The sequence below is a fragment of the Balaenoptera physalus genome (genome assembly GCF_965194825.1).
Source record: "Balaenoptera physalus genome assembly, chromosome: 20".
In the NCBI taxonomy this organism is placed as follows: domain Eukaryota; kingdom Metazoa; phylum Chordata; class Mammalia; order Artiodactyla; family Balaenopteridae; genus Balaenoptera; species Balaenoptera physalus.
Window position 1 is genome coordinate 24475980 of NC_138901.1, and position 23193 is coordinate 24499172.

Sequence of the window (23193 nt, forward strand, 5' to 3'; positions counted from 1 at the left end):
GAAGGGAGGGAAAGAAGTGTGGGTTGGGTTTTGGGAAATGGGAGGTAGAAGAGATTATCTGATTAAAAAATATTGTGGTGTCAGTTTAAGACTGCTGAGCTACCCCTTCCCAACCCTCAACTGCTCCACCCTCTAAGTGATCCCAAGCTTGAGAGGGACTGCTGCGCCTACCAGATGGAGAGAGGATGCAGGCAGAGGGAGCTGGACCACTGGAAGTCCCTACCCACATGGACTTCTGGGGGGCAGAGGTTGAGGGAGAGAGGAAGCGAAGGCCCTGGAGTGGATTGAGGGGATTACAACGGAGGGAGGTGTCACTTTTTTTTTTTTTTTGGCCAAGAAGGGAGGGAGGGACGGCCTGATTGATTTCTGGGTCAGGAGAACCTAGGGTAGATCACTAGTACATTCGTACCCCGCCCCCACCCTCCCTGAAATCCTGGGAGGAGGCGTTGGTACACTTCCTCCATTTGACTACAGTGGAAATTAAGGCCCCAGGATTCAGAGACTAGTGCCTGAGTCCGCAGCTGGGACCGAGCGGCAGCCAGGCGAGCTGGGGCGCGTGCGAGCAGGCCCATCCAGATTTCTGGAGAGACCCCGCGGACGCGATCCCGGCCGGGAGGGGCTGGATTCAGACCAGCGGCGGCCGCGCCCCGCCCCGGAGGCGTGCTGTGCTTCCCGGATCCGGCCGGCAGGTGGCAGCATCGCTCAACGCGGGCTTCCCCCCGGAGCCGGGCAGCGCGGGGCTGGGACCTGGGGCTGGGTCTCCCTGGGCTCCCTCCGGGGGGACCCGGCTGGAGTGTGCGGTGGGAGGCCGTCTCGGTGGGCGATACGCGGAGGGTGAGAGCCAGACGCCCAAACACAGATGAGACGTAAGGACACCTTGTGGGAGTTGGAGAGATGGAGCCCGGACCCCTGAGGACTGGGGCGAAATGGAGATGGTGGGTGGGGTGCTGCTCCCAGACCTGGGGAAAGGGGGAGGGGTCCAGGAGAGGATCAGTTCTTAGGTATTTAGACGTCTCCTGCTGCGTCTCAAATCTGACTTTGCCACTGAAAACTAGCCCCAACCTAGTAGGAAAGGACAGCCGTCGTCCTTTGGCTTCTTTTTCTTTTTTCTCTCACCGCTTTCTCCTTATCTCTGTTTCTCATCTCTCCCAGTCGTGTTTTCTCGGTCTTATGTTTAACCTCTCCTTGGTCCGCCCCATTTCTCCCAGTCTCTGTTTTCCTGTTTCAGTTTCTCCCCGTCTCTGTGTCCATGCATTTTCTCTTCATTTCTACGTGTTCCCTGTTTTCCCATCTCTGTTTCTCCTCGTTGTTAATCTCTGTCTGTCTCAGTGGAGGTGTCTGTTTTTCTGTCTCTGTTTCCATTTCCCTTGTCTCTGGTTTGGTCCTGTGTCTCCCTGTCTCTGTGTCTGTTTCTCACCAAATCTCCTGGACTCTCTCTCTCTCTCTGTCTCTGTTTCTCATTATCTCTTGGCCCCTAAGGACAGAATCTTCCAGTTTCCTGATCCAAGCTGAATTGGGGTCTGGCCCCAGAGAATGCCCTCTCTATTTGAAGTTCCTGGTGACTGATGTTGTTGAAAGGAATTGGGGGGGGCACGGCACATCTTTCCTCCTCCCCCAGCAGTTGGCTCTGGACCTAGCCCACCCCTCTGCCAAGGTGGACCTAGTCCAGAGAGTACTGGAGCTTTCTCCTAGCAGCACCCACGCTGCTGCTTCCTTAGTGAACTTGTTGCTAACTTGGGATTCCAGGGCCCCGCTGCACCAACACCCAAGACCTGAGACACCCCTAACCTCTTGCCTCTCTGCCCAGGCCTGGAGCCCTGCGGAGGTGTGGCCCTTAGGGGAGAGGAAGATGGGTGAGCTTAGGGGAGGAGGGTATCCTAGGGAGTGGAATGAGGATGCTGAGAAGGGCATGGAGGAGCTTGAGGGGTAGACGAGGGAGGCTGAAGAGGTGAAGGGACCAGGCAGGTTGGTGCCCTGAGGAGGAGCCGGAGGAGGGCAGGAGGATGGCGTTGCTTCCTTCTGGCGTTCACCGACACAGATGTAGGGCTGCCAGACAAAATACCGGATGCCCAGTTAAATCTGAATTTCAGATAAACAATGAATAACTTTTTAGTATAAATAAATATGTCCCATGCAATATTTGGGGCATACTTATACTAAAATGTATTTGTTGTTTATCTGAAATTCTAATTTAACTGGGTGTCCTGTATTTTTATTTGTTAAATCCGGCAACCCTACCCACATCCCTAAAATGTCATAGGAGAATAGCTACTCTACCCCCTGCCCCACATCTCCCCAGTGGGAAAATGAGGCTCCTGGGCAGAGTCCAGAGGGCCTCTGGAATCTGCCTCTGGATCCCCAGTTTTTTTCATGACATCAGACTTCCTTTCTGTGCTCCTTCCTGCAGATGGGAGGTGGGCAGTCCCAGCTCAGGCCAAGAACACCAAGTGCTGTTGTCAGCGTCCACCATGGCTCCCAGGGCCCCAGCATTCCTGGTGGGTGAGGTCGGGTGGGGGTGAGGGCACAGTGGGGCCCCAGACTGAGGAGACCCGGGCCTGTTCTTGTCTAGAGGCAGGAGGGTCCTGGACAAGGACAACATCTGTTCAACACTCGGTCTGGCAGTGGGTGGGCAGTGTGTGCACGCATGTACGTGTGTGCTCAGACATACAGGGACATGGGGGCAGGGAGGCCCAGAGACCTCATGCAGTCAGTGGGTCCTTCTAGATTCCACCCCAGATGCCATCTGGGGTTTCCCAAAAGCAGCAAAGTTGAAATGTCTTCGTACTGGCTCAAGCCTCTCTGGCCCATTCCATAAAGAAGGAGCTGATTGTGTGCCCTACAAGGGTCCAACTGGAAGGGCCTCGGAGGTCAGCTGGTCCACCCGCTCTCTTCTCAGAGAAGCCAGCTGGAGCCCAGAGGGGCAGAAAGGCCAAGTCACAGGGGGACACTGGGGCTGAGTCAAGACCAAACCACGCAGGTCTTAAGACCCCACACCCAGTGGCAGCCTCAGAGGCGGCACACATGTCGGGCCTGGGGAGCTGCTGCTTGGGATGGAGGAACCCCTCACTGGGAGCTGCGGTGGGAGGCCTTGTGCAGCCTGGCTCAGCCCAGGCCTGGGGGCCAAGCCCTGGGTAAGGGGCAAGAGCCAGGCTGAGTTCTGTTCCTCTCAGCCCCCTCCCCACCATACTGTGGTGGGCACTGATACCCATAAATGACTTATGGTGCTGGGCTGGGATCTGTCTTTCCAAAGTCCCCAGGATGTTCTGCTGTAAGCTGGCTCTCCGTCTGCAGGGACAGTGTTAGGTTGTATTAGTAAGTGTGCCACTTGCTATGGTGTGCTGGGTGATCTTAGTCAAGAAACCAAACTTCTTTGTGCCTTTCTAAACTCATCTGTGAAGGGGGTGCGGGGGTGGATAACAGTACCTCCCTTGTCACTTAGGGTCATTGTGAAGATGAAATAAGCGGCTCAGTGTCTGGCATACAGTAATGGTAAATAAATATTACCTTAATAATAATAAGCTACAATAGCCAAGACATGGAAGTAACCTAAATGTCCATCAACAGATGAATGGATAAAGAAGATGTGGTGTGTATACACACACACACACACACACACACACACACACAAACACACACACACACAGAGTGGAATATTACTCAGCCATAAAAAAGAATGAACTAATGCCATTTGCAACAACATGGATGGACCTAGATGTTATCGTATTAAGTCAGACAGAGAAATATAAATATCATATGATATCACTTAGATGTCTAAAAAATTGATACAAGTGAACTTATTTACAAAACAAAAATAGCCTCACAGACATAGAAAACAAACATGGTTACCAAAGGGAATAGTGGGGGTGGGGGGAGAGATAAATAGGAGTTTGGGATTAACACATACATGCTACTATATATAAAACAGGCAAACAACAAGGACCTACTGTATAGCACGGGGAACTACTCAATATCTTGTAATAACCTATAATGGAAAAGAATCTGAAAAAGAATATATATGAATCACTTTGCTGTACACTTGAAACTAACACAAAATTGTAAATTAACTATACTTCAATAAAAAAAACACACACACACACAGAAAATAATAATAAGCAATAAATGTTTCAGTCCTGGCAGAGGAAAGGGACCCAAAGCTTTTTCTCCTTATTTCACATGGAGGCAGAGAATGAGGTGCCAAGGATTAACGGTCTTGCTTCCCTCTGAGAATTGTTCTCAGCCCTTCTGGATGGGCCACCCAAAGTCCAGCTCCAATTTCCCCCAGATGCCCTGCTCGCTAGCCCCCCTCTGCTGTCCATTAAATGCTTTGGGCCCCACCCAAGGGCCAGGTCAGAGGCAGTGGGATGGGTGACCAAGCTCAGAGGATGACCTTGTGTGGACTACTCCTAGAGGGCCACAGGGGACTGGATATGGCAGTGGTGCTGGGTCCAGAGATTTGAGCAGTTCCCTCTCTTCCTGGCTTGTCCCCCACTTCTGCTCCCCCAACTCCCGCTGAGCACTGCCTGGGCTGGCCTCATAGTGGCTGCCCCCCTCGCCCTCATGGGGATGTGATGTGCTCATTCATAGTTGTCCCCCTGCCACTGACTGCCCCCATCCAGTGTGGCTCCCCAGGGCCATCAGGGCTGTCCTCAAGGCCTCCAGCCTGGTCTCCTTCTTGCCCCTGTGGGGGCATGTCACCCTCTTATTCCCTAACTTCCAGAAGCTCCCCACTTCTGCCTGAATAAAGTTCCATCTCAGGGAGACCTTCACCTGAGATGGGACCTTGGGTCCTTCACCTGTCCTCATGGTGTGCTCGCTCTCTCTGTCCTATGTTCTCTCCAGCCACACGCCCAGCCCTTTCTGCTTCCCTCCTTTCCTCTGCACCTTGCACACCTGCCCCATGCCCTCCCTGCAACCTAACAAATTCCGATCCATCCTTCAAGGTTCAGCTCAAATACCACCTCCTCCAGAAAGGCTTCCTGGACTTGGATTCTCCTGCAAGAAGTGATGGTCCCCTCCCTGCTCACCCCCACCCAAGCCTTTTCTCTGGGCCTCTCTGATGCCCGTGGCCATTCTCGCTCGAAGATGTGTGTACATGCCCTAATGTTCCCACCAGGCTGCAGGGGCCCGCCCAGTTCTGATTCAGCTTTCATTTCCCATGGTGCTTTGTTCCAAGTAAACACTGGCTGCTCAGGGGCCAGATTTCTCCCAGGGGATGGGGAATTAATTCTCAGAGTCATTGGTGGGGGGCTCTCGGTTAGGGGGCTTGTTCCAGACTTGACCGGGCTCCCCGTTTCCACGGGCTGTGTGGTTTGGGGAATCCACCTCTTCTGCTTCCTGTTTCCTCCCCAAGTGTACACATACCCCCTGTGTGGGTGAGACGGCACCCCAGGGATTGAGCACCTCCTGCGGGACATGCTGCGAGGCATGCTTGGCTCACTGTCCTCCTTCCAAGAGAGGCAGATGCATGCTGGGTGGCCAGTAGGAATTCCTGGCCATGAGACCAGGGTCTGAGTCTCCTTCCCAGCATCTCTTTGAAAACTGAAGCCCACCGGCCTGTCACTCATTCTCGAGGTGATGGGTGTGGGTGTGGGGAGATAATGGCTTGAACTGACCCCCGGGCTGAGCCACAAACCCATGAGCCAGGAGGATGGAGGGGGGCATGCCACCTGACAATTAACGGTGTGCAGGGAGCTTATTATCCTAATGAGTGGGTTGGAGGAGCTCAACTAATGCTCACCTTCCCGGAGTCTTAGCAGAGACAAAAACGGCATTTGGGAGCCATTATCCTTCCAAAGTGTAGGTTTCCCGGGGCACAGCCAGGGGTGGGAGGGGAAACACCTCCAGGAGGTAGGTGGTGGGGAGTCAGGGGGAAGGCTGAGCTAACGAGCTTTGGCTGTCTGGGGTGGCAGATGGAGCACAGCCACTAAGACTCAGATGGGAGGGGCTTAACTCAGGTTAAGGGTCTTCAGAGCCCCCCAGCCCTGGTCCCCTGCTTCTGGGGCTCCTTCTCCCCAAGTCTTCCCTGCCCCTCCCCCCCTACAGCCCCTCTCCCACCCCCACCCTCGATGTTGACTCTTAGAGATAGGACCCTGTAGTTAGAGAAAAGAAAGGGGTTGAGGAACCCCTAAGGCCCCCACTTTGTAGCTCTGCTCTTGTTGGCCCCTTGAAAGAGGGCTCTTCTGCACTCCGCTTGTGGGTTCCTCTGCTCAGATCCAAATGTTACAGGGGACTGTGGTTAGACTTCAGAAGAACTTCCCAGTCCCAAACAAGCTGGGGGTTCAGGGCTGCCATTGGAAAGGATAGCCCCTCTGTGGGCTGGGCATATTGAGGGGAGGGCTTCTAAAGGGTCTGGGGACTCAGACTAAAATGCAGAGAAAGCACAGCTTGGGACATCCTTGAAACTGTTCACCAATTAGGGACCTGGGCGTTAGGCAAAGAATGAGTGTGAGCAGAGGGGCGGGGAAGCGAGGTGGGCAGAGATCACATTCTTCCGCAAATCATAGCTCCTCTAAGCAGCCACATCATCTGGCCCCCAGCCGAGGACAGACTTGGCTAGAGTCCGTGTGCATGCACGCGTGGGTGGGCGCATGCAGTGTGTGTCTGCATGTGTGTACATACATGTATGCACACCACCCAGCTTCCTGTGGGGATGTGGCAGCCCTCTCTCAGCAACCCCCAGCTTCCTTATCCCCAGGCCAGCCTTTAGTGGGCTGCCTCCAGGGTCCCCCTCACCCCAGTGGCCCTGTTAGCACTTCCTTCCTCCCTTGTTAGCACCTCACAGCCCCTCTTCCTCCTCGGCCCCTGCTGTCCCTGGAGAGAGGCCCGTGGCTTGCAGCCCAGCTCTCCTCTTCCGACTCCGCTTCAACTTCTATCTTCTGAAGCTCCGTTCTTCTCCCAGCCCCTAAGCCCCCTGCCCTCTCCATCCTCCCTCATCTACCTGGAGGGGTCCTTTCCTGAACAAGCCAGCCTGGGGGGTGAAGTTGGTGCCCCTGCAATTCAGCATCCATTCCTCTTCCAGGCTGAGGCACAGAAAAAGTGAGCCCCTCCGTCAGCCTCTCCTGCCTAGAGGGTGGGAGGGGGCAAGTTTGAGAGGGAACCCTGTTGTAGGGACCAAAGCTAAGTCCTGGTGCCAGCTGTGCCACCCTCCCCAGGGCAAATCACCACCCTCTCTGCAGCGCTGAGGTGGGGAGGCAGGTTGGTAGCGGAGAGGGATGGGGTAGAAGTGTCCCCTTCTGCCCACCCCCCCAGGGCTGCTGTGCCCAACCTGAGCCTGGGCTGCCGAGTGGGACACAGGGTGGTCCAGTGCCCAGAGCCAGGCTGTCAGGCTGCCAGGACTGCAGGTTTCCTCTGCTGAAGGGCCCCTTCCTGGCCAGCTTTGATGTGTCTGCGAGGTTAGCGAAGGATGTTTGGCTTCAGGGCCGGGTGCCAGGATAAACTCCCTCTGCCGGCTCAGCGCTCGGTTCGCCTGCCTCCCCCAGACCAGGGCCTGGCCTCCCCCAAGGCCAGTGTTGCCCGGCCTGCTCAGGGGGTGGGCACCGAGTAGCTGTGGTTACTGCTACCGGGGAGAGGCCCTGAGGTCGTTGGATGTCCATCTCAGAGGCTGGCGCTGGTGTGCCCGCCTGCCTGCTAGGTGACCAGGCACCTGGCCCAGGTGGGGTTGAGGGGCCGGAGCCCAGCTGCCAGGAGGGGTGGGGATGAGTTGCAATATGGGGGAGGGGTGTCCACGTGGAGCTGCCTGCACAGGCTGTAGCTCTTCCAGATGTGCTGAAGCTCCAGATGTAGGAATGACTCAGCCTGGAACGGGGAGGGGTAGGCGATCCATTGTGGGGGGTGGTGAGCAGAGGGAAGGGAGGGCCCCCCCCCGAGCAACTGCCAGCTGCGGCTCCCCTTCTTCTGGAGCCCCCAGCCCCCTGAAGCCTGCGGGCCGGTGGAGAGGTAGCTGCCGGGAGCTGCCCAGATGTGCAGCCCTCATTTCCAGAGGGGGAGAGGAGAGATGAGGCCTCAGAGCAAGGGGCCCAGCTAGGGGGTCGCCCATCGCCTGGAGAGAGAGAAGCTGAAGGTGGGGGGCAGCAAGTGCGGAGGGGGACAGACAGAGGGGTTCAGGGGGACGGAGATGCGGGCAGGGAGAAGCTCAGGACTGAAGCATTAGAACCCCTCAGTTTCGCTTGGTGTGGGTGGTTGAAGCTGGAAGGAGGGTACAGAGGACGCGTCTGTGTGTGTGTATCCTCATTTCGGGATGTGGGTTACACATGGGGAGGGGTATCTTGGGGTGAGCATCTTTGTGTCTGACTCCTATAAGCTGTGTTATGAGCTGGGTATTAGAAGGTTATGTGCATGCTGGGCGTGGCAGGCTGTGGGGACATGGTCCCTGTGGTCTGTCTGATAGAGAAAGAATGTGGAGACAGCATCTGTGTAGTATTGGCGGGCTGGACGGGGACGCGGAGCAGGGGGTTGTGATGGTGCACACTTGAGTGAAGCCATGTGTGCCTTTCAGTGCTGAGGGTGGGTCCCTGGGACCTGGGGAGTCAAGAAGTGTCAGGCACACTCGGCCAGGGCTCCAGAGTCCTGGGGCTTCCTTCACCTCTTCCAGCCACCCCCCCAATTCCTGGGGGCGCTTTTGGGGAGTTTCCAGAACCATCAGAGCTGCAGTTTCTCCTGCTGGGCCTGGCCCGTGTGATTTCCTCTTCTCCTCTTGCAGGGCAGCTGAGAGGCCACTGAGCTTGGGATTGGGGGTGGGGGGTGGGGGGTGGCTGGCACCTTGCGGGCTGCAGCGCGAGGGCCAGGTGTGCAGCTGGGCTAGGTGCCTCTCCGTGCACCCCTCCCTCAGCTCCACAGAGCTGCTGTCCTGACCTCCTCTTTGACCTCCAGGAAGGTCTGCTGGCTGGGCCTCTGGAGCTCCCTGGAGAGCCCCACCTGTGCCAGCTGCCCATGCCAGGGTAAACAGGGCACTAAGTGTCTGGGCTGGTGCCGGCGCGAGTTGGGCAATGCTTCTCCACATAAGGCTCACTGTGGCTTGTGTTGCCTCCTCCAGCTAAATGACAGGTCTGAGCCTCAGGCCCCATAAACAGCGTTCTCTGGGCAGGTGGGGGTCGTGGGGACCTGGCGCACAGACGGATAATCAAGTTTAATAGGGAGACAAGTTGCCACCTCGCAGGAGGGCTGTTGGAGCCCCGGTCAGGTATGCCTGGGCACCTCTGGACCCCCCAGGTCCTCGCCCCCCTCAGGCAGCAACCCCAGCCCGCTGCTCCCCCAGGTTGTCGACACCCACTTTCCTTGTGAATGAAAATATCCCCTCGGCGGTGACTGGGGCTCAGTCAGCTCATCGCGTGCTGTCCTGTTCCCTCTTCACAACCTGTCGGTAAAGCCCGGAGAGGGTGAGCCCTATCCCCTAAATCACCCGCGTGAGATGTGAACTTGGATGTGTCCATGGTCCTCCAGACAGCAAGACCACTCCGCTCAATCCCTGGGCCATTAACGCTCCCTCCTCCTGAGACCCAGGCCTGAAGCCAGCTCCTTTCCAGGCTCTCCCAGCCTCTCCATTTCCTCCCCGACTTCCCTACCTCCTTCCTCTCAGCTCCTGTCCCCCCACCTCCTCTGGGGCTGAGTCCAAGTGTGGAGGGGACACTTATTTCTCTGCCCTCTCTCTGGACTCACTGCTGCCCACCTCCACAGGGCAGCTGAGGCGAGGGGAGGAGCCTCAGCCCCAGCAGTGCCTCCCTGAGGGGCCGGTAAAGGCTGGGTCTCTGGGGGAGTGGAGCAGCCTCCCAGAGGCAGAGGAGAGGGGACATGGGGGGCGTGGAGGAGCAAGACGAGAGTCCCCCCTCCTGAGGCCGGCGGCAGGCCCTTCACCCACCCCCTGGAGAGCAGGGGAGAGGGGCCGAGGAGCCGGGGGCAGTGGCCAGTGGGCAGACGTCCAGGCCCACGGGTGCCACGCGGTAGAGACGGGGCTCCAGGAGCTCCCCTCCCTTCCTCTGTCATTATCCATCTCGGTGCGCACGTCTCTCTCTCCCACTGTCTTCTCTCTTGCCTCTTCCCTCCCCTCCCATCTCTACCCCTTGAGGGGAGCAGTCCCAGTGTCTGGAGCCAGGTTCCCAGTGTGGACAGTGGCTTTGTCCAGGGAAGTCCTTGTCCTAAGCCCATGGTCTCCAAAGAGCCATGTCCAGCTCCCCCCTTTCTTGGCCCAGGCCCTCCCCCAGACCCCCTCTATGTCTGGGGTCCTCGGAGCCGGAACCACTCTTGCCCTTGTCAGGTGGTGTGTATGGGGGGTGCCCTGTATTTAGAACTGCTCCCCTAGGCAACCAGGGGGTAAAGGCAGTGCTTGCTGTCTCTCTCTCTCTCTCTATCAATCTCTCTCTCTTAATCACTCTCTCGCTCTCCCTCTCTCTCTCTCTCATCCCTGGGAAGGCAGTGCTCTAGGAGGCTGGAGCCTGGGCTGCATTTCTGGGTGACCAGATGCCCGGTGTACACAGGACAGGACAGATCTATGCCGCTGCTTAGGTGTAGTTCTTAGCAGCGCCCCAAAGCACCCTGATTTGGACTACAAATTATATCCCCATGGTCCTGTCAGGCCTGGAGAATCTCACAGCCTCCCTACCGGCTTCCACCTCCCGGGAGAGCCGTGTAGCCTGCTTGGGCCTCACCCAAGGACAAGGAGGCCAGACAGCAAAGCGGGGAGCTGTATAAATAGCCCATTGGGGGGGAGGCCCCCCAGAATTGGGTAGGGCGGGTCTGCTTGCTGGAGAGGGAGGAAGGAGAGTTGTGGTTGCCCCCAGGCAGCATGTAATTTAGGATTTATTTTGGGGCACTCTTTCCAGCTCCGGGTGGGGCTGAGGTTAATTTAAGGGTTTAATGGGGTGGGGGTTGGATGGGGAGGAGAGGGAAGCCCTCCCACTTGGGCCTGCCTTGGAAGAGGGTCCTTTCTGAGAATCCTCTGCCCTCTCTCCCTGGGTCCCCCGCGGAGGCCCTCACAGACCCCTCTGTACCCACCTCGTCCAGCAGCAGGCGGTGGTTTGCAGTCTCCTCCAAGGCCTGGGGCTCCAGGTCATGGGTCCCAGCCCTCCTCACACCACCAGGCTCCAGAAGCAGCTGATGATTGAGGGAAGTGATGATGGCCGGTCCCTGCTGGAGGGTCCTTGGGCTGGGGACGCAGCCATTCCTGGGAGGTTTCTGAGCCACGTCAGCTCTTGCTCCCAGATGCTCCATCCTCTGTCCTTCCCCAGAGGTGCTGGGCTCCCAGTCTGATGGCGGAGACACAGGTTCTGCCCTCGGGAGCCCTCAGTCTGAGGGGAGGCAGGACACAGGCTCTCCTTTCAGAGTGACCAGTCATTGTTTTCTTTTCAACCTCTATCATGATCTTAATTTTTAGCCTTTATTTGTTTACAACTTTATAGTCTGTGTTTCTTCCTGGTACTTAAGCTCTGTGATGGCAGGGACTTTTTCCTGTCCCTCGAAGCATCTTCAGCACTTGCTTAGCACAGAGTAGGAGCTCAATAAATATTTCCCAAATGAATGAATGAATGAACAGGGAAACTGTGTCTGATCGGAAAGCCCTGGATCACGAGGCAGCAGTGGACAAAGTATGAGGTCTTTTTCCTTGGCATTCTGGGCCCCTTCACCTTGCAGCCTCCTGCCCCCCCTGGGCCTACTGTTTGGGGCCACCAGCCACCCTGAGCTATTGGCTGCCACCCGAATGTTGGGCACCCCTTACATTCCCTCCTCCTGCAATCCCTTTGGCTCCCATTGCCGCTTGACCAAATCCTGCTAGTCTTTCAAGGCCCTACCCAGAGTCACCTCCTCCATGAAACCCGCTTGGATCTCTCCGCTGGATTTAACATAGCTTGTTCTCTGTACCTGTCCTGTCACTGCATAAGTTGGCCAGGGTCATTGCTTCTCTCTGCTTTAGACCATAAGGCCTTGGGGTCAGGCTTGCCTGGAGCCGTCCTGGAGCTTGGCACCCCATGGGGGCTCAATCAGAAGAGGCAGTGAGCTGCCCCAGCGGCCAGCTGGAGGTGTGTGCTCCTCTCTGCCCCAGCTTCTAAGAGCTCTGGGTGATCCTCTGGTGAGAAGTATATGTGATGGTGGTTGTTCTTGGCGGTGGGGTGTGATTTCTGGAGCCAGGAAGGACAACAAAACCCAAGGGGGGTTGGGGTGACATGAAGTTTCCCTTAGAAGGATGTTGGGCCTTCTGGTCAGAGAGAAAGAGTGAGGTGAAGGAAGGCATGTGGGGAAGGGTTGAGGGGGCACTGAGGCTGGGGGAGGCTGGTGATCAGAGACGGGAGAGGCTGGGGGACAGAGAGAGGGGAGACAGGACAGAGATGGGTGAGGGACCAAAAGCCTCTTGGTCCCTAGACCACACGTCCCTTCTCAGGTCTCATCCCACCTCATCTCTGTGACCACTGAAGCTGTTGGCCATGCTTCCTTTAGGAAGCCCCTTGGGGGCTTTGGCAACCCCTTACTCTCCTGATTTCCCTCCTACCCTCTCTGGTTACTCCTTCTCCAGCTCCTTTGTAGGCTCTGCCTTCTGCATCTCCCCTCGGGTTTGGGCCTGGCCTCTTCTCTGCACACTTTCTCCAGGGGCCCTAGTGGGAGTTCCCCTTGGATCCCAACAGGTATTTCATGGTCACCATGTTCAACAGTAAACCACTCAGCCAGACGTGCGAACCAGCTCTTATCCTTCTGCCAGTTGGTCACCAAGTCCTGTGACTTCTGCTCTCAAATCGGTCAATCCAGCCATCTCTTTCCATGCCACTGCCACCGGCTACTGTCACTTCCCACCTGGACCTCTGTGGCAGCCTCTTATTCACCACCCCACCTCCAATCTGATCACTTTCCAACCAATCCTCCACACTTCGCCTGGAAATCTTCCTAAACCACAAGTTTGGTCATGTCATCCTACCCCCTCTTCACTCCAAGTACTCCGGCAGTTCCCCATCCATGACCTGACCCCTCGCAGCGTCTACACTCCTGTGAGCCCTGCACTCGGCTTGCTCTCACGACTGGCCCCTTTGCAGGTGCTGTTCCCTCTGCTTGAAACTTCTAGTTACAACTTCCCTCTCATCCTGGTCGTCACAGGACTCTGGGAAGTCTTCCCTGATGCCCTTCTCCTGAGCTTGGGTCAGAAATCCCCTTCCAGGGGCTGCCAGAGCCTTACTATCCCCCATCAAAGAACTCATCGCATTGAATAGCGCATCACTCTACTTCTGGAAGCTCCACTAGAGTGGAGACTGTAACTGCCCACAAGGCCTTGCTCAGGCATAGTTCCATAGATGGAATATTCATTCAGGGGAGACTTACAGGGCAAGAAGGAAGAAGACCGAGGGTTGCCTCCCTGCACCCGCCCCCCCCCCCCCGCCCCCCACCGGGCTAGGCCTCTGAAGGCCATGAGGTGGGAGAGGTTCCAGGACTTGGGGATGGAGCAGGAGGCCTTGGTTAAGGTTGCTGGGGTGCTGGCTCTGGGGTCAGAGTTGAGGCTGCCCCCCACCTGTGCTGCTTGCCTTGTGGAAGTTGGCCTGCCCAGGAGACACACAGAATCAGCAGAGAGCTCCAGCTCTAGGCCCGGAGGTAGGAGAAGGCCTCTGCCTCCCAGGGTGGGCCAAGGCTGCCTACCGGCACCCACCAGCGTCTTCAGTGGCAGCCTGGGGTCCAAACAAATGCCACTAACAGATATGACCAGCATCTCACCCCAGTTCATGGCCAGGCCCAGGGATAAGATACTGCTGCCTGGTGTCTACAGACAGCTTCAAGTGGAGATCTTTGAGATCTTGTTTTCTACCTTAAAAACTCATAGACATTTTACTTCTTACCCTATACTATGTCCTTGTACGTTTTTTTAAAAAATTTATTTATTTATTTATTTTTGGTTGCATTGGGTCTTCGTTGCTGCACACGGGCTTTCTCTAGTTGCAGCGAGTGGGGGCTACTCTTCGTTGTGGTGCACAGGCTTCTCACTGCGGTGGCTTCTCTTGTCGTGGAGCACGGGCTCTAGGCATGCGGGCTTCAGTAGTTGTAACACACAAGCTCAGTAGTTGTGGCTCGTGGGCTCTAGAGCGCAGGCTCAGTAGTTGTGGCGCACAGGCTTAGTTGCTCCGCGGCATGTGGGATCTTCCCAGACCAGGGAATCGAACCCGTGTCCCCTGCATTGGCAGGTGGATTCTTAACCACTGTGCCACCAGGGAAGTCCCGCTTGTATGTTTTAATGTCAAAATAATGCTTTAAATCAATTACCGTTGGGGAAAATTTGGACATTCTGGGAGATGAGGCAAATGATGAAGCCTGAGCTGTTCTTGCCCTTTTCCTGGGTTTGGAAAGAGTGCAGGACCAGGAGCCACCAGCCCAGGTCCTAGGCCCTGCTCTGTACACACTGAGCATGGCTGTGTGTGCTGAGCCGGTGATGCCTCAGCTTAAGACAGTGGCCACCGTTAAGTGGGGCAGTGGGTGTGAAGACTTAATGATTCACCCATGGAACCTTAGGTGTCAGGCTGGCCGCCCCTTCAGGGACGGCAGAAGCAGGAGGGAGCAGCAAGCCTGGCCCCACCGAGCTTCCTGGGAGCAGCCTGGGGGTCTAGGCAGCAGCTGCCCCCTCTCAGGCTAGAGGAAAGGGTGAGCTCACCCTCTGGCCCAGGGAGAGCAAGTGGGTAGGAGAATAATTAAAATGCCAGAGGTTAGGAGGCGAAGTTACAATGGAAAGAATGAAGGCCCAGTGCTGTCGGCTGCTGCTTATCCCACCCCGCGCTCTCTGCCAAGCCCACATTTGATTTTTATTTCGGGAGCCGCCAGCACAGCACTTGGGAGGGAGCGGAGAAACCTCACTCCTGCTCGCCCTGCCACGTCTGGAACTGGGGCCCCGCTTGGGGGAGGGGGCTCCTGGGAGCCAGAGGAAGAGCCTAGAAGTCCAGACCCCAGGACCAGGCCAGCCTCAAGGATCAGGTGGCGTGTGGGGCAGGAGTGGGAAGGGAATGAAGACCCCAAAAGGATGAAGGATATATATCTTCCTGTTCTCATTGGCCTTTGCTCCTTCGCTCCACTCATTTGAAGCTGAGGAAGAGATAGATCATCCAGCCTAGATCCTGCATCCTTGCTCCCACTTTTGTCCTCCACCCTGACTCCGGGGACTTCTGATGTCCACTGGTGTGTGCATTTATGTGGAAGTGTTCTAATTCCAATCTTTTCCCTCATGACTTGCTGTGTGACCCTGGGGAAGTCACTATCCCTCTCTGGACCTCAGTCTCATCTGTGAAATGGGAAGTGGATAAGATCAGCAGTTTCAAACTGGGCTCTACAGAGGTGTCCGGAGGCCTGGGCCCTGCCTTCCCCAGACCACCCTCTCCTGCACATCTCTTATCTGCCCCTTCCAGGGACTGGGGAGGTAAGGGCAGCTGCTGGCCCATCCCCTGAAGAGCACTGAGCCCCCTCTTCCTGCAGACAGGAGCCGCCGCTGGGGCCAACTCACATTTTCCTGCTCTCAGCTTTCTGCACTGCCCATAACACACTCCAGATGGTCTCTCCGTCTGAGAGCCGAGGCAGCAGATTCCAGAGGGAGAGTGGTTGGGCTCCTCTCCGGGCTCCTCTTTCCATCAGGCCGGAGAGAGGAGGCCGGGGCCAGGGAATGGGGCGGCAGGAAAAACGGAGTGGGGGTGGTGCTAGCTCTACGAGAGGACGGATGCGGGGAGATCCCCCCAGGCATCTCACAGCCAAATGAGGGGCTGGGGACAGCAGGAGAGACCATGGGCTGTGCTGCGACGGAGGCACGGCCCGAAGCACCTCGGGATGCCAGCATCCCGGAGCCCTTTCTCTGAGCGGGCAGCCCCCCCAGGCAGCTGCTCGGGGGCTGCGGGCCCTGGCGACGAGGGCTCTCCTGTGTTCCCAGTGTTGGGGAAAGAGCATCATCCAACGAGCCAAACACTTGGGTTCCAATCCTGCCTTGGCCACTTCGAGACTCTGCAACTCTTGACTTCTTGGAGCCTCAGGTTCCTCACTTGTAAAATGGGGACAGCTAATGCTGACCTTGGGGTGGTTGTGAAGGTGACATGGATAATGTACAGAAAGGCCGCCGCCACATCCTCAGGTGTTCAGGAAATGCTCTGAGCACGCAGCTTGCCTCTACCTTAGGAAAAACCCCTGTGTGGGGAGAAAGCCTGTCCCAGTCTGACTCAAATCCCTCCTGCTGCAGCTTCCCAGTGGTTCCCTCTAGAACTCCAGGGGGACTTTAAATCCCCCTTTGGAGACCGTTCTGGGAACAGCCGTGGGAGAGAGGGTGCTATGGGCCTGAGGCTGAGCCCAAGCCCAGTGCTTGTCTCCTCCCAGGCCCCAGCCCCCTACACCTCACACTCAAGACTTAGCCCTGGGCCTGGAGAGCCACGTAGAAGCAGAGGGGGTTGAAGGGTGGGCAGTCTGTCCCCAGCCAGGCCCCTCCTGCCCCTCAGCTTCCCTGCCAGGGCAGCCTCCCTGCCAGGCTCACCCTCTCCACCTCAGCTGTACCAAGGGGAGCGCTTCGCTTTTTCCACCAGAAGAGCCAAGAGCAAAATGAGAAACAAAGCCAGCCTGGGGCTGCCGTCCCCCTGCCTGCCCCTGTGGTGCATGGAGGAAAGGGGAGAGCAAGCCCCCGGCCCCTTCCCTACGCCCACTGCCGCCCTCCACCCAGGACACCGACCTGCTCTAGGACCCCAGGGGCAAAAGGTTTAGCTGGGAAGGGAAGGGGAGGACCCTCGCTTCCCCACACCCACTATGAGGCAGACAGCCTGTGGCTCTCCACCAGCCCTGCAAAAGACAGAGCAGAGCGGCCGCCTCCACACTTCCCCGCGCTGAAGGGGGTGGTGGTGGGGGTCAATGTCAGAAGGGAAGGGACAGAGTCCCTGCTCTCAGGTGCTCCCCGTCTAGACAAAGAAATGAGACCTCTGGGCCCCTCCTGCTTGAAAAGGCCCCCTCCCTACCCAGCCCCCTCCCTCTCATTGAGCTCCCTCCATCCAGCAAGCTCCCCTCCCCCTCACTGAGCCTCCTCCCCACTAAACTCCCTCCCCTCACTGAGTCGCAGTCCCCCCACTGCATCCCATTCCTTCTCCACACCTCTCCCCACCACGGCTGCCCCCTCTGTAGTGACCTCATCTCCAGCTACTCCAGGAAACCGCAGCCACGCAGAGATGCAGGTCGTGTCCCACCTGGCCTCCCGTACACCTGGCGGGCACCTGGCGGTGTCCCCTCGAGTCCAAAGCCCACCCTCCCCAAGCCAAGGGCCCACCCTCCTGCCCCTCCACCCCTTGTTCTCCTGGTGCTGCCCTCACCTTCCACTTGGCCGCCTCCTTCCCATCTGCCCGCAAATGCACCCTAGTGTCTCTCCCCCTCCTCCACTCCTGAAACCCTGGTCACCTTGACTCTCTCCTCCTCTTCCCAGCTGCAGTTCTTGGAAGAGCTTCCATCCGTCCCTCAGCCTGCTCAAACTGGCTTCCAACTGAGACCCTGGAGAGGGCCACACCCAGAAATAAGGGCAAACTAGACCAGCTTCATTGCATCGAGACGATTTACCTGTACTTTGGCTGGCTGCCAGAAGGAAATGAAATTCTCTGAGGAAGAGACAATGTCCATGAGAACTTCTACAACCTGTTACATACAAGGTCCACCTTTCAACAAAATATTGCCAGGCAGCTCTCTTCCTCTTCCTCCTACTCTTCTTCTTCCTCCCCCACCTCCCCGACTCGTTCTTTTTATTTTCTCTTCCCTTTCGTTCCCTTCCCTTCGAGAACAGTTCAGTGCAGAAGCCTTTAGATGGGCCAAGCAAGGTAGGCATCCCCGGGGTGGGGGGTGGGGAGGGATGCAGTGGCCCAGCACACGGTTTGGGAGCTCAGGTGAAGTAAGGAGGGTGTCTCCAATGGAGGAGAGTCAGAGCAGACAGACAGAGAGAGACAGAGAGAGACAAGAAACAGAGAGATCAGTCAAAGCTCAGTCATGTGGGCAGATAGGCTGGCCCAGTGTCCGAGCTGCAGCAGAGAAACAAGAGCATCTAAGCAGGACGGAAGCCTGGTCAAGATAAGGAGGATGTCCATGTAGGGTAGAGCTCAGTAAGGCAGACTTCACCCTGAGGGGGTGAAGAGGGCATCTGACCAGGGTGGCCAAGCACCGGGAAGTGGAGTCACGGGGTGAGAAGGGCATCCCTAGAGGGGTGGGGCAGGGTGTCCACAGGGGAGCTTGGGAGGGTGTCAGAGCTTGGTGGGGTGAAAAGCACATCCATGTGGGGGGAAGGGGTGGTGTGGGTGGCCTGAGGCAGGGTGTCAGAGCCCAGGAGGGCTGAGCAGGGGTCTGTGTGAGGTGGCGAGCGGTGGCAACAGAATATTGGTTACCCACAGTAGGACTGACCCAATAAGGGAATTTGTTGAGAGAATGGACTAGGTTTCTCACTGTTGGTGAAAACTGTTGTAAACATGGAAAAGGAAAAACTAGAATGAACCCTGTGGATTGGAATTGGAGGTATGAGCGAGCACTTACGATTTTCAAAATAAATAGATACAGAAATAAAAGTTGCTGTGTGTGTATGTAGATGTTTATATTGTGCATGTATGTGTCAATGCATGTACACTTATGTTTCTGTTGAATACATACATATATTTCCCAGCTTCATTCACTGAGAGGGCCTGAAACAGTTACATCTTAATACTAATGAGCATAACTAGCACCCAAGTTTGAATTTTTTTAAATATTTATTTAATTGCACCAGGTCTTAGTTGCAGCTCGCCGGCTCCTTTAGTTGTGTCATGCATGTGGGATCTAGTTCTCTGACCAGGGATTGAACCGCAGCCCCTGCATTGGGAGCATGGAGTCTTATCCACTGTGCCACCAGTGAAGTCCCTACGTCTTAATTTCTAACTACCACTGTCCACTAAAAGGAACTGGGGCTCCTTGGAGAAATGGCTGATTACAGAACTGGGGTGGGGAAAATACAAGATAAGCCTGGATCATCTTGCGCCAGAAAGTAAAGTACTCAGAAATGATTAAACAGAGTTACCATATGACCCAGCAATTCCATTAGGAAGTATACCCAAGAGAAATGAAAACATGTGTCCACGCAAAAACTTGTACCTCAATATTAATAGCAATACTATTCACAATAGCCAAAAGATGGAAACAACCCAATGCCCATCAACTGATGAACAGTTTCACAAAATGCGGTATATCCATACAATGGGGTATTAGTCAGCCATGAAAAGGAATGAGGTACTTATACATGCTACAACTTGGATGAGCCTCTAAAACATTATGCTAAGTAAAAGAAGCCAGTCACAGAGACCACATATTGTATGATTGCATTCATATGAAAATCCAGAATAGGCAAATGTACAGAGACACAAAGTCGATTAATTAATGGTTGCCAAGGGCTGAAGTGGGGATGGGAGGATACGGGGATGATAGCTAAGGGTTATGAGGTTTACTTTTGAGATGATGAAAATGTTTTAAAATTGACTGTGGTGGTGGTATAACATATCTGTGGATATGCTAAAACTCATTAAATTTTACACTTAAAGTGAGTGAATTGTATGGTATGTAAATTATGCCTCAATAAAGCTGTCTTTATTACTCAAAGGATGATGGAGACTTCAAAAGAATACAGAAGCCATCTGGAAGGGACTTCCATTGGCTGGATATGGATAATTTGAGCATTAAAGTAAATTATATTAATGGATTATCACTGATTGAATAAAATAGGAATCCAAGACTCCATACTGACATAAAAAAATAAATACACAGAAAGTTTGTGGAGGAATGGGATATTTACATATTTTCAAAGCGTGTCGCCACAAAATAATTATAAGGGGAAAAAAAGAGTAACTTTACAGTGGTACAGTGCAGAAGCCTGGCAGACACCAATTTAATCAAGTGATCAAAGGGAAGGTCAACAGTAATGAGACAAATTAAAATCATGCGTCACCTGATAGGATGAAATGAGAGAGACACAACATCACTTCTGTGATATTCTTGCACAAACACATAACCTGAATCTAACCATGAGGAAGCTTTGGACAAGCCCAAATTAAGACAGTCTACAAAGCAACTGGCCTATAACCTGCAAAAGTGTCTTTAAAGTGAAGAAAGGATGGAAGAACTGTTCCATATTGAAAGAGACTGGAGACACCTGAGAACCAAATGTAACATGTGCTTCTGTACTGGATCCTTTTGCTATAAAGATATCACTGGGACCACTGGTGAAAGTTGAATGGAGTCTGTGGATTAGAGGGCAGGAGTGTGCTAATGTTAATTTCCTGATTTTGATGGTGGTATTTGATGGTGGGTATCTAGGAGGATGTCCTTGTTCATAAGAATTACACATTGAAGTGTTTGGGAGGTGATGGCAACTTACTCTCAGATGAGTCAGGAAAAAGTTTCTTTGTACTGTATTTGTAATCTTTCTATGAGTTTGTGATCATGTATGTGAAAAAACTTGACTAATGAATGCCTGAAACCTAAGATAAAAGCAGATCTTGGAAAATACAGCTTCACGGGAGATCCAGATATTGAAGTTATCAGACAGTTTTAAAATACTGTGATTACTCTGTATTATAAAACAGATAAAAAGCTAGACACTTTCATGAGAGAATTGGAATAAATAAAGAGTAAAGAATCAAGTGGAATCCTAGAATGGAAAAAATACAATAACTGAAATTAAGAATTTATTACATAGATCTAAAGGTGGATTAGATGGAGCAGGAGAGAAGATGAGTGAATTGGAAAACAGGTCAGTAGAAAATACCTATATTGAAGCACAGACAGAAACCAAAGATGGAGAACACAGAAAATAATATTAATGTTATATGTGACACAATGAAAAGGTCTAACATATATGTTTCTGGAGTCCAAAAAGGAGAGGAAAGAGAAAATGGGGCAGAATCAATATTACTGGACAAAATTTTTCTATAAGTGACAGAAGAACCAACCTGAACAGGGTAATTACAAAAAAATTATAGTTACGCACATTGTAGTTAAACTGCTGAAAAATTTTAAACCTTAAAATATTTTAAAGGGAGATTTTTAAAACAGAAAAATCTTAAGAACACCAGGAGAATAAAGGCACATTACTTCAAAGAAACAACCATAAGACTGACAAATTGAAGTCCTAGATATGAAAAGTATAAAATCTTAGTGTGTTTTGAATGTATTTTGAATGGATGAGACTAACAGTAGATTAGACACTGTAGAAGAAAAGATCAGTAAACTTGAAGATATATAAAGACATATCAGCAGAACATTTCTGAAAGGAAGCACAGAGAGAAATAAAAGAAGCACACTGAAAATGTAAGAGAACCACAGTGACCTACGGGAGGTTATCAAGTGCTCTAACATACTTGTAGTTGAAGTCCAGAAATAGAGGGGAAAACAGAATAATAGTGACTAAAAATTTTTCCAAATTTGACAAAAGCTAGAAATCCAAAGATCCAAGAAAAACAACACCTTCCATAAAGACACAAAACAGACAGGGAGGTCCATTGTAATCAAATTGCTGAAAATCTGTGACAATGAGAAAATCTTTTAAAAAGTCAGATGGTAAAAGGGACATTACAGACTGAGGCACAAAGATAAAATTATCATAGACTTATTGTCAGAGACTATACAATCCAGAAGACAGTAGAATACAATTGTTAAAGTTGTGGGGGTAAAGGGACTATCAACAGGTCTCTAAACTCAATGAAAATATCCTTAAAATGAAAGTGAAATTTTTCACACACCCACAAAAATGTGAGAGAATTCATCATTAGTTGACCTACACAATAAAAAATATTAAAGAAAGTTTTTCAGGCATAAGGAACATACTAGATGAAAATTTGGATCTACACAAAGGAATGAATAGAACTAGAAATGGGAAATATGTAGATAAATAAAAAATATATTTTTCTCATTTAAAAATTGTTTAAACATAATTGACTAATTAAAGCAAAAAGGATAACAATATACTGTGGGGTTTATAACATATGTAGAAATAAAATGTATAACAACAATGACACAAAGAATTGGAAGGGGAAATGGGACTACACTATCGGGTTGGCCAGAATGTTCATTCAGGTTTTTCTGTAACATCTTATGAAAAAACCTGAATGAGCTTTCTAGCCAACCCAATATTTTACGTTTCTAACTTTTACATAAAGTGATATAATGTTACTATGTGAAGGAAAACTGATAGGTTAAAGATGCCTATTGTAAACCTTAGAGCATAGGTCAGCAAAATTTTTCTGTAAAGGGCCAGATAGTAAATATTTTAGATGTTGAAGGCCACACAGTCTCTGTTGCAACTGATAACTCTGCTGTTGTAGCATGAAAGTAGCCTTAGACAATATGTAAATGAGTGAACACGACTGTGTTCCTATAAAATTTTATTTGTAGACTCTGAAATCTGAATTTCAAACTATTTTCTTATATCACAAGATCTTCTTTTGAATTTTTCCAAACTATAAAAAATGTAAAAGCCATTATTAACAAACCTCCCAGGCAAAAGAACCCCCAATAATTTACGTAGATACCTCTGAAGGAGGTGGACATAACTTCTTACTCCTTAAATGTGGACTGGGCATAGTGACTTCCGTCCAAACAGTCCAGTATGGAAAGGGATGAGAAGGGTAATTTTAGAGAAACCTGACAAACACTGCCCCAACCAGGTGATCAAGGTCAATATCAACAGTGATAACTCATGTTGACTGTATGCATCCTTTATATGATGTGATAAAAATGGCACTTTACCTCTGTGGTCTTCCTTCAGAAAACCTATAACTCCAGTTGAAGCATGAGAAAAACATCAGAAAAATCCTAATAGAGGGATATTATACAAAATATCTGACTGGTACTACTCAAAACTGTCAAGGTCAGTAAAAAAAAACAGTCTGAGAAAGTGTAATCACTAAGAGGAGCCTGAGAAAACATGATGATTAAATGCAATGTGGTATCCTGGATTGGATCCTGGAACAGAAAAAGGACATTAGGTAAAATGTAGGTGAGAGATGAATGGATAAACAAAAGTGTCCATTGACAGATGAATGGATAAACAAAATGTGGTATATACATGCAATGGAATCTTATTCAGCCTTAAAAAGGAAAGAAATTCTGACACATGCTGCAACATGGATGAACCTTGAGGGCATTATGCTAAGTGAAACAAACAGGTCACAAAAGGCAAATACTTTATTATTCCATTCATATGAGATGTCTAGAGTAGTCAAGTTCATT

At 52.4% G+C, this 23193-nt stretch overlaps 1 long non-coding RNA gene across 1 annotated transcript; it reads left to right on the forward strand.

The window, feature by feature from the left end:
* Nucleotide 1: 1 nt before the first annotated feature.
* LOC309651073 lies at nucleotides 2–22657 on the forward strand. The gene is made up of 2 exons (XR_014257909.1): nucleotides 2–935; nucleotides 17387–22657. It is a non-coding gene; the product is annotated as an uncharacterized lncRNA (long non-coding RNA).
* Nucleotides 22658–23193: the final 536 nt, after the last annotated feature.